The following is a 10,852-nucleotide window of genomic DNA, read 5'->3' on the forward strand; positions in this document are numbered from 1 at the left end:
GGAGAGAGTGTAGGATCACAGAGGAGAGAGTGCAGGATCACAGAGGAGAGAGTGTAGGATCACAGAGGAGAGAGTGCAGGATCACTGAGGAGAGAGTGCGGGATCACAGAGGAGAGAGTGCAGGATCACAGAGGAGAGAGTGCAGGATCACAGAGGAGAGAGTGCGGGATCACAGAGAAGAGAGTGCAGGATCAAGGAGGAGAGAGTGTAGGATCACAGAGGAGAAAGTGCAGAATCACAGAGGAGAGAGTACAGAATCACAGAGAAGAGAGTGCAGGATCACAGAGGAGAGAGTGCAGGATCACAGAGGAGAAAGTGCAGAATCACAGAGGAGAGAGTGCAGGATCACAGAGGAGAGAGTGCAGGATCACAGAGGAGAGAGTGCAGGATCACAGAGGAGAGAGTGCGGGATCACAGAGGAGAGAGTGCAGGATCACAGAGGAGAGAGTACAGGATCACAGAGGAGAGAGAGCGGGATCACAGAGGAGAGAGTGCAGGATCACAGAGGAGAGAGTACAGGATCACAGAGGAGAGAGTGCAGGATCAGAGAAGAGATAGTAGGATCACAGAGGAGAGAGTGCAGGATCACAGAGGAGAGAGTGCAGGATCACTGAGGAGAGAGTGCAGGATCACAGAGGAGAGAGTGCAGGATCACAGAGGAGACAGTGCAGGATCAAGGAGGAGAGAGTGCAGGATCACAGAGGAGAGAGTGCAGGATCAAGGAGGAGAGAGTGCAGGATAACAGAGGAGAGAGTGCAGGATCACAGAGGAGAGAGTGTAGGATCACAGAGGAGAAATTGCGGGATCACAGAGGAGAGAGTGTAGGATCACAGAGGAGAGAGTGCAGGATCAGAGAAGAGAGATTAGGATCATAGGAGAGATTGGAGGCTTCCAGGAGAGAGTTCAGAATCCTTGGAGAGAGTACGGGATCATAGAGCAAGGAGTGCAGGATCACAGAGGAGAGAGCACAGGATCACAGAGGAGAGAGTGTAGGATCACAGAGGAGAGAGCGCAGGATCAATGAACAGAGGGTGTAGAATCACTAAGGAGAGTGTAGGATCACAGAGGAGAGAGTGCAGGCTTCCAGGAGAGAGTGCAGGATCCTTGGAGAGAGTACAGGATCATAGAACAAGGAGTGCAGGATCAGAGAGGAGAGAGTGCAGGATCACTGAGGAGAGAGTGTAGGGTCATAGAGGAGAGAGTGTAGGATCACTGAGGAGAGAGTGCGGGATCACAGAGGAGAGAGTGTAGGATCACACAGAAGAGAGTGCGGGATCACAGAGGAGAGAGTGTAGGATCACAGAGGAGAGAGTGTAGGATCACAGAGGAGAGAGTGCAGGATCACTGAGGAGAGAGTGCAGGATCACAGAGGAGAGAGTGCAGGATCATAGAGGAGAGAGTGCAGGATCATAGAGGAGAGAGTGCAGGATCACAGAGGAGAGAGTGCAGGACCAAGGAGGAGAGAGTGTAGGATCACAGAGAAGAGAGTGCGGGATCACAGAGGAGAGAGTGTAGGATCACAGAGGAGAGAGTGTAGGATCACAGAGGAGAGAGTGCAGGATCACAGAGAAGAGAGTGCGGGATCACAGAGGAGAGAGTTCAGGATCACAGAGGAGAGAGTGCGGGATCAAGGAGGAGAGAGTGTAGGATCACAGAGGAGAGAGTAGAGGATCACAGAGGAGAGAGTGCAGGATCACAGAGGAGAGAGTGCAGGATCACAGAGGAGAGAGTAGAGGATCACAGAGAAGAGAGTGTAGGATCACAGAGGAGAGAGTGTAGGATCACAGAGGAGAGAGTGCGGGATCACAGAGGAGAGAGTGCAGGATCACAGAGGAGAGAGTAGAGGATCACAGAGGAGAGAGTGCAGGATCACAGAGGAGAGAGTGCAGGATCACAGAGGAGAGAGTAGAGGATCACAGAGAAGAGAGTGTAGGATCACAGAGGAGAGAGTGTAGGATCACAGAGGAGAGAGTGCGGGATCACAGAGGAGAGAGTGCAGGATCACAGAGGAGAGAGTGCAGGATCACACAGAAGAGAGTGCGGGATCACAGAGGAGAGAGTGTAGGATCACAGAGGAGAGAGTGTAGGATCACAGAGGAGAGAGTGTAGGATCACAGAGAAGAGAGTGCAGGATCACAGAGGAGAGAGCACAGGATCACAGAGGAGAGAGTGCAGGATCACAGAGGAGAGAGTGTAGGATCACAGAGGAGAGAGTAGAGGATCACAGAGGAGAGAGTGCAGGGTCATAGAGGAGAGAGTGCAGGATCACAGAGGAGAGAGTGCAGGATCATAGAGGAGATAGTGCAGGATCACAGAAGAGAGAGTGCAGGATCACAGAGGAGAGAGTGCAGGATCACTGAGGAGAGAGTGCAGGATCACTGAGGAGAGAGTGCGGGATCACAGAGAAGAGAGTGCAGGATCAAGGAGGAGAGAGTGTAGGATCACAGAGGAGGGACTGCAGGATCACAGGAGAGATTGGATGCTTCCAGGAGAGATTACATGATAAGAGAGTGTAGGATCACAAAGGAGAGAGTGCAGGATCACAGAGAGAGAGAGTGCGGGATCCCAGGAGATAATGCAGGCCTCTAGGAGTGAGTGCAGGAACCTAAGAGAGAGTATGGGATCACAGAGCAAGGAGTGTAGGATCACAGAGGAGAGAGTGTAGGATCACAGAGGAGAGAGTGCAGGATCACAGAGGAGAGAGTGCAGGATCACAGAGGAGAGAGTGTAGGATCACAGAGGAGAGAGTGCAGGATCACTGAGGAGAGAGTGCGGGATCACAGAGGAGAGAGTGCAGGATCACAGAGGAGAGAGTGCAGGATCACAGAGGAGAGAGTGCGGGATCACAGAGAAGAGAGTGCAGGATTAAGGAGGAGAGAGTGTAGGATCACAGAGGAGAAAGTGCATGATCAAAGAGGAGAGAGTGCAGAATCACAGAGGAGAGAGTGCAGGATCACAGAGGAGAGAGTGCGGGATCACAGAGGAGAGAGTGCAGGATCACAGAGGAGAGAGTACAGGATCACAGAGGAGAGAGTGCAGGATCAGAGAAGAGATAGTAGGATCACAGAGGAGAGAGTGCAGGATCACAGAGGAGAGAGTGCAGGATCACTGAGGAGAGAGTGCAGGATCACAGAGGAGAGAGTGCAGGATCACAGAGGAGACAGTGCAGGATCAAGGAGGAGAGAGTGCAGGATCACAGAGGAGAGAGTGCAGGATCACAGAGGAGAGAGTGCAGGATCAAGGAGGAGAGAGTGCAGGATCACAGAGGAGAGAGTGTAGGATCACAGAGGAGAAATTGCGGGATCACAGAGGAGAGAGTGTAGGATCACAGAGGAGAGAGTGCAGGATCACAGAGGAGAGAGTGCAGGATCAGAGAAGAGAGATTAGGATCATAGGAGAGATTGGAGGCTTCCAGGAGAGAGTTCAGAATCCTTGGAGAGAGTACGGGATCATAGAGCAAGGAGTGCAGGATCACTGAGGGGAGAGTTTAGGATCACAGAGGAGAGAGCGCAGGATCAATGAACAGAGGGTGTAGAATCACTAAGGAGAGTGTAGGATCACAGAGGAGAGAGTGCAGGCTTCCAGGAGAGAGTGCAGGATCCTTGGAGAGAGTACAGGATCATAGAACAAGGAGTGCAGGATCAGAGAGGAGAGAGAGCAGGATCAGAGAGGAGAGAGTGTAGGATCATAGAGGAGAGAGTGTAGGATCACTGAGGAGAGAGTGCGGGATCACAGAGGAGAGAGTGTAGGATCACTGAGGAGAAAGTGTAGGATCACAGAGGAGAGAGTGTAGGATCATAGAGGAGAGAGTGTAGGATCATAGAGGAGAGAGTGTAGGATCACAGAGGAGAGAGTGCAGGATCACAGAGGAGAGAGTGCAGGATCACAGAGGCGAGAGTGCAGGATCACAGAGGAGAGAGTGTAGGATCATAGAGGAGAGAGTGTAGGATCATAGAGGAGAGAGTGTAGGATCACAGAGGAGAGAGTGTAGGATCACAGAGGAGAGAGTGCAGGATCACAGAGGCGAGAGTGCAGGATCACAGAGGAGAGAGTGTAGGATCACTGAGGAGAAAGTGTAGGATCAAAGAGGAGAGAGTGCAGGATCACAGAGGAGAGAGTGCAGGATCACAGAGGAGAGAGTGCAGGATCACAGAGGCGAGAGTGCAGGATCACAGAGGAGACCGTGCAGGATCAAGGAGGAGAGAGTGTAGGATCACAGAGGAGAGAGTGCAGGATCACAGAGGAGAGAGTGCAGGATCACAGAGGAGACCGTGCAGGATCAAGGAGGAGAGAGTGCAGGATCACAGAGGAGAGAGTGCAGGATCACAGAGGAGAGAGTGCAGGATCACAGAGGAGAGAGTGCAGGATCATAGAGGAGACCGTGCAGGATCAAGGAGGAGAGAGTGCAGGATCACAGAGGAGAGAGTGCAGGATCACAGAGGAGACCGTGCAGGATCAAGGAGGAGAGAGTGCAGGATCACAGAGGAGAGAGTGCAGGATCACAGAGGAGAGAGTGTAGGTTCACAGAGGAGAGAGTGTAGGATCACAGAGGAGAGAGTGCGGGATCACAGAGGAGAGAGTGCAGGATCACAGAGGAGAGAGTGCAGGATCACAGAGGAGAGAGTACAGGATCCAGGAGGAGAGAGTGTAGGATCACTGAGGAGAGAGTGCGGGATCACAGAGGAGAGAGTGCGGGATCACAGAGGAGAGAGTGTAGGATCACAGAGGAGACCGTGCAGGATCAAGGAGGAGAGAGTGCAGGATCACAGAGGAGAGAGTGCGGGATCACAGAGGAGAGAGTGCGGGATCACAGAGGAGAGAGTGCAGGATCAAGGAGGAGAGAGTGTAGGATCACAGAGGAGAGAGTGCGGGATCGCAGAGGAGAGAGTGCAGGATCACAGAGGAGACCGTGCAGGATCACAGAGGAGAGACTGCAGGATCATAGAGGAGAGAGTGCAGGATCACAGAGGAGAGAGTGCGGGATCACAGAGGAGAGAGTGCGGGATCACAGAGGAGAGAGTGCGGGATCACAGAGGAGAGAGTGCAGGATCACAGACGAGACAGTGCGGGATCACAGAGGAGAGAGTGCAGGATCACAGAGGAGACAGTGCAGGATCAGAGAAGAGATAGTAGGATCACAGAGGAGAGAGTGCAGGATCAAGGAGGAGAGAGTGCAGGATCACAGAGGAGAGAGTGCAGGATCACAGAGGAGAGAGTATAGGATCACAGAGGAGAGAGTGCAGGATCACAGAGGAGAGAGTGCAGGATCACAGAGGAGAGAGTGCAGGATCACAGAGGAGAGAGTATAGGATCACAGAGGAGAGAGTGCAGGATCACAGAGGAGAGAGTATAGGATCACAGAGGAGAGAGTGCAGGATCACAGAGGAGAGAGTGCAGGATCACAGAGGAGAAATTGCAGGATCACAGAGGAGAAATTGCAGGATCAGAGAAGAGAGATTAGGATCATAGGAGAGATTGGAGGCTTCCAGGAGAGAGTTCAGAATCCTTGGAGAGAGTACGGGATCATAGAGCATGGAGTGCAGGATCACAGAGGAGAGAGAGCAGGATCAGAGAGGAGAGAGTGTAGGATCATAGAGGAGAGAGTGTAGGATCACTGAGGAGAGAGTGTAGGATCACTGAGGAGAGAGTGTAGGATCACTGAGGAGAGAGTGTAGGATCACATAGGAGAGAGTGCAGGATTTCAGAGGAGAGAGAGAGTAAGATCACAGAGGAGAGAGCGCAGGATCACTGAAGAGAGGGTGTAGAATCACTAAGGAGAGAGTAGGATCACAGAGGAGAGAGTGCAGGCTTCCAGGAGAGAGTGCAGGATCCTTGGAGAGAGTGCGGGATCATAGAACAAGGAGTGCGGGATCACAGAGGAGAGAGTGCAGGATCACAGAGGAGAGAGTGCAGGATCACAGAGGAGAGAGTGCAGGATCAGAGAGGAGACAGTGCAGGATCAGAGAAGAGATAGTAGGATCACAGAGGAGAGAGTGTAGGATCAGGAGAGTATAGTAGAGAACAATGAAGAGAGTGCGGACAATGAGGACAGTGCAGAGTTGGGTTGTCCTCTCTTAGTGATAAGTTATAGATTGGTTGTGATCCTACCCTGATTCTGTGAGGACCTTCGGAGGGATCAGGACCAGAACAGGAGATACTCCAACAATTAGGGGAAAATTCTTGTGTGATCCGAGTTCTCCTCACTGCTGGAGACACTTGTCATCCCGTCCGGGAGTTCAGGTTTGGACCAATAATGTCGTTCCGGGTGACACTTGTAATTATTGGATTGTGTGTTGTCAGCTGTAGGATTAGAGAGGATTCAGGAATAGATATTCTCTCCAATACTCTCCAATACTCTCCAATACTCTGCAATACTCTGCTGGATCAGGAGAGGGGTGAGGATGGAAAGTGAAGTGGAGGGCAGAGATAAGGTGTTATTAGCAGATTGTGGTCCTCATCTCCTGATCTATACTCTTCTATACTCTCCTGATCTATACTCTTCTATAATCTCCTGATCTATACTCTTCTATACTCTCCTGATCTATACTCTTCTATACTCTCCTGATCTATACGCTTCTATACTCTCATGATCTATACTCTTCTATACTCTCCTGATCTATACTCTTCTATACTCTCCTGATCTATACTCTTCTATACTCTCCTGATCTATACTCTTCTATACTCTCCTGATCTATACTCTTCTATACTCTCCTGATCTATACTCTTCTATACTCTCATGATCTATACTCTTCTACTGTATACTCTCTTGATATATATTATGTTATGCTCTACTGATCTATACTCTCCTATACTCTCTTGGCCTATACTCTACTATACTCTCCTGGTCTATAATCTTCTATATTCTATACTTCCCTGATCTCTACTCTTCATTATTCTCCTGCTCTATGCTCTTCTACTCTCTTCTATACTCTCCTGGTCTATACTCTACTATACTTTTCTGATCTATAATCTTCTATATTTTGTGTTCCTGATCTATACTCTTCTATTCTCTTCCAAACTCTGCTGGTTAACACTCTACTATGCTTTCCTAATCTATACTCTTCTATACACTACTATACTTGTCTGATCAATATTCTTCTATATACTCTCCTGATCTTTACACTTCTACACTCCTCTATACTCTCCTGATCTATACTCTGCTGATCTATACTCCTCTATACTGTGCTGATCTATACTCTGCTGATCTATACTCCTCTATACTCTGCTGATCTATACTCTGCTGATCTATACTCCTCTATACTGTGCTGATCTATACTCTGCTGATCTATACTCCTCTATATTGTGCTGATCTATACTGTGCTGATCTATACTCCTCTATACTGTGCTGATCTATACTCCTCTATACTGTGCTGATCTATACTCTGCTGATCTATACTCCTCTATACTGTGCTGATCTATACTCTGCTGATCTATACTCCTCTACACTCTGCTGATCTATAATGTGCTGATCTATACTCCTCTATACTGTGCTGATCTATACTCTGCTGATCTATACTCCTCTATACTGTGCTGATCTATACTCTGCTGATCTATACTCCTCTATACTGTGCTGATCTATACTCCTCTATACTGTGCTGATCTATACTGTGCTGATCTATACTCCTCTATACTGTGCTGATCTATACTCCTCTATACTGTGCTGATCTATACTGTGCTGATCTATACTCCTCTATACTGTGCTGATCTATACTCCTCTATACTGTGCTGATCTATACTCTGCTGATCTATACTCCTCTATACTCTGCTGATCTATACTCTGCTGATCTATACTCCTCTATACTGTGCTGATCTATACTCTGCTGATCTATACTCCTCTATACTCTGCTGATCTATACTCTGCTGATCTATACTCCTCTATACTCTGCTGATCTATACTCCTCTATACTCTGCTGATCTATACTCCTCTATACTGTGCTGATCTATACTCCTCTATACTGTGCTGGATCAGAAGAGGAAATAAAGATCGATGGGGAAGTGCAGGAGAACACTGAGATCCTCCTCTCCCGATCTGTACTCTGCTGCGGAAACTATTGTTGTCTAATGAATGTTTCAGAATGAACGCTCCGTCCCCGGATAGTGGATTGTGTAATGTACGGTATAGTCTGTATTGTATAGTATATAATACTGTATAGTACTGTGTATTGTTCGGTGTATATATTGTATTGTGTAGTATATTCTATAGTATATGGTGAGTATGCTGATTTGTATTGTAGCATAGTGTATAGTGTAGTATAATATTTTGTATATCATAATGTATTATTTAGTATGTTATAGCATAGTGTAAGGTTATTGTAGTATATTATATAGTGTATGGTATAGTAAGTGTAGTATATTATATAGTGTATGGTATAGTAAGTGTAGTATATTATATAGTGTATGGTATAGTAAGTGTAGTATATTATATAGTGTATGGTATAGTAAGTGTAGTATATTATATAGTGTATGGTATAGTAAGCGTAGTATGTTTTATAGAGTATAAAATAGTATATTGTAGTAAAGTGTATAGTGTAGCATAATATTTTGTATATCCTCGGGTATTATTTAGTATATTATAGTAGAGTGTATTGTATAGTGTAAGGTTATTGCAGTATGGTATATTGTAGTATATTTTGTAGAGTATAATATAGTGTGTTGTAGTATATTATATAGTGTATGGTATAGTAATTGACGTATATTATATAGTGTATGGTATAGTAAGTGTAGTATATTATATAGTGTATGGTATAGTAAGTGTAGTATATTATATAGTGTATGGTATAGTAAGTGTAGTATATTATATAGTGTATGGTATAGTAAGTGTAGTATATTATATGGTGTATGGTATAGTAAGTGTAGTATATTATATAGTGTATGGTATAGTAAGTGTAGTATATTATATGGTGTATGGTATAGTAAGTGTAGTATATTATATAGTGTATGGTATAGTAAGTGTAGTATATTATATAGTGTATGGTATAGTAAGTGTAGTATATTATATGGTGTATGGTATAGTAAGTGTAGTATATTATATAGTGTATGGTATAGTAAGTGTAGTATATTATATGGTGTATGGTATAGTAAGTGTAGTATATTATATGGTGTATGGTATAGTAAGTGTAGTATATTATATAGTGTATGGTATAGTAAGTGACGTATATTATATGGTGTATGGTATAGTAAGTGTAGTATATTATATAGTGTATGGTATAGTAAGTGTAGTATATTATATGGTGTATGGTATAGTAAGTGTAGTATATTATATGGTGTATGGTATAGTAAGTGTAGTATATTATATAGTGTATGGTATAGTAAGTGTAGTATATTATATAGTGTATGGTATAGTAAGTGTAGTATATTATATAGTGTATGGTATAGTAAGTGTAGTATATTATATAGTGTATGGTATAGTAAGTGTAGTATATTATATAGTGTATGGTATAGTAAGTGTAGTATATTATATGGTGTATGGTATAGTAAGTGTAGTATATTATATAGTGTATGGTATAGTAAGTGTAGTATATTATATGGTGTATGGTATAGTAAGTGTAGTATATTATATGGTGTATGGTATAGTAAGTGTAGTATATTATATAGTGTATGGTATAGTAAGTGACGTATATTATATGGTGTATGGTATAGTAAGTGTAGTATATTATATAGTGTATGGTATAGTAAGTGACGTATATTATATAGTGTATGGTATAGTAAGTGTAGTATATTATATAGTGTATGGTATAGTAAGTGTAGTATATTATATGGTGTATGGTATAGTAAGTGTAGTATATTATATGGTGTATGGTATAGTAAGTGTAGTATATTATATAGTGTATGGTATAGTAAGTGTAGTATATTATATAGTGTATGGTATAGTAAGTGTAGTATATTATATAGTGTATGGTATAGTAAGTGTAGTATATTATATAGTGTATGGTATAGTAAGTGTAGTATATTATATAGTGTATGGTATAGTAAGTGTAGTATATTATATGGTGTATGGTATAGTAAGTGTAGTATATTATATGGTGTATGGTATAGTAAGTGTAGTATATTATATAGTGTATGGTATAGTAAGTGTAGTATATTATATAGTGTATGGTATAGTAAGTGTAGTATATTATATAGTGTATGGTATAGTAAGTGTAGTATATTATATAGTGTATGGTATAGTAAGTGTAGTATATTATATAGTGTATGGTATAGTAAGTGTAGTATATTATATGGTGTATGGTATAGTAAGTGTAGTATATTATATGGTGTATGGTATAGTAAGTGTAGTATATTATATGGTGTATGGTATAGTAAGTGTAGTATATTATATAGTGTATGGTATAGTAAGTGTAGTATATTATATAGTGTATGGTATAGTAAGTGTAGTATATTATATAGTGTATGGTATAGTAAGTGTAGTATACTTCATAGAGTATATTATAGTTTATTGTAGTAAAGGTTTTGGTTACCTGTGTCCCCCACAATGGGCTTCGCCCTCCTCTGCTCCTCTTCAGCACCGTCCTGTTGGGGAAGAGCCCAGCATGTCCCAGCCGGTGCAGACTGTCCTGACTGGCAGCAGGTGGGTGCCTAGGCACAGCTCGGTCTCCTAGGCACAGCTCCTTCTTCTGGCTCACAGAGGAGTCTCCGCTCTGGGCTCTGGGCAGACTGGAGCTGGTACAGTACAAAGCTCCAGCTTCTGAGATGGAGAGAGCACTGGAGGTTGGACTAACCATTAACCATGTGTGAAGCAGACTGAGTGAGGAAATTGCAGCACATCGCAGTCTCTCCCTGCAGAGCAATGTGAAGTTGTTCAAAGAAGTTAGAAATAGTAATGCAGAAGGGATCATTTTTCTCCAGACAAAGC

General features: G+C 44.2%; 1 protein-coding gene across 1 annotated transcript in view; it reads right to left on the reverse strand.

Moving 5' to 3' along the window:
* The window catches only part of GPR4 (G protein-coupled receptor 4), a gene marked incomplete at its 3' end in the record, with an annotated part of 46,094 nt that extends 35,466 nt beyond the window's left edge, over positions 1–10,628 (reverse strand). The window contains exon 1 of the mRNA XM_082263850.1: positions 10,458–10,628. The remainder of the gene's footprint in view (positions 1–10,457) is intronic.
* Between the last annotated feature and the right edge of the window lie 224 nt (positions 10,629–10,852).

Source organism: Pelophylax lessonae (genome assembly GCF_965119305.1).
Source record: "Pelophylax lessonae genome assembly, chromosome: 7".
NCBI lineage: Eukaryota > Metazoa > Chordata > Amphibia > Anura > Ranidae > Pelophylax > Pelophylax lessonae.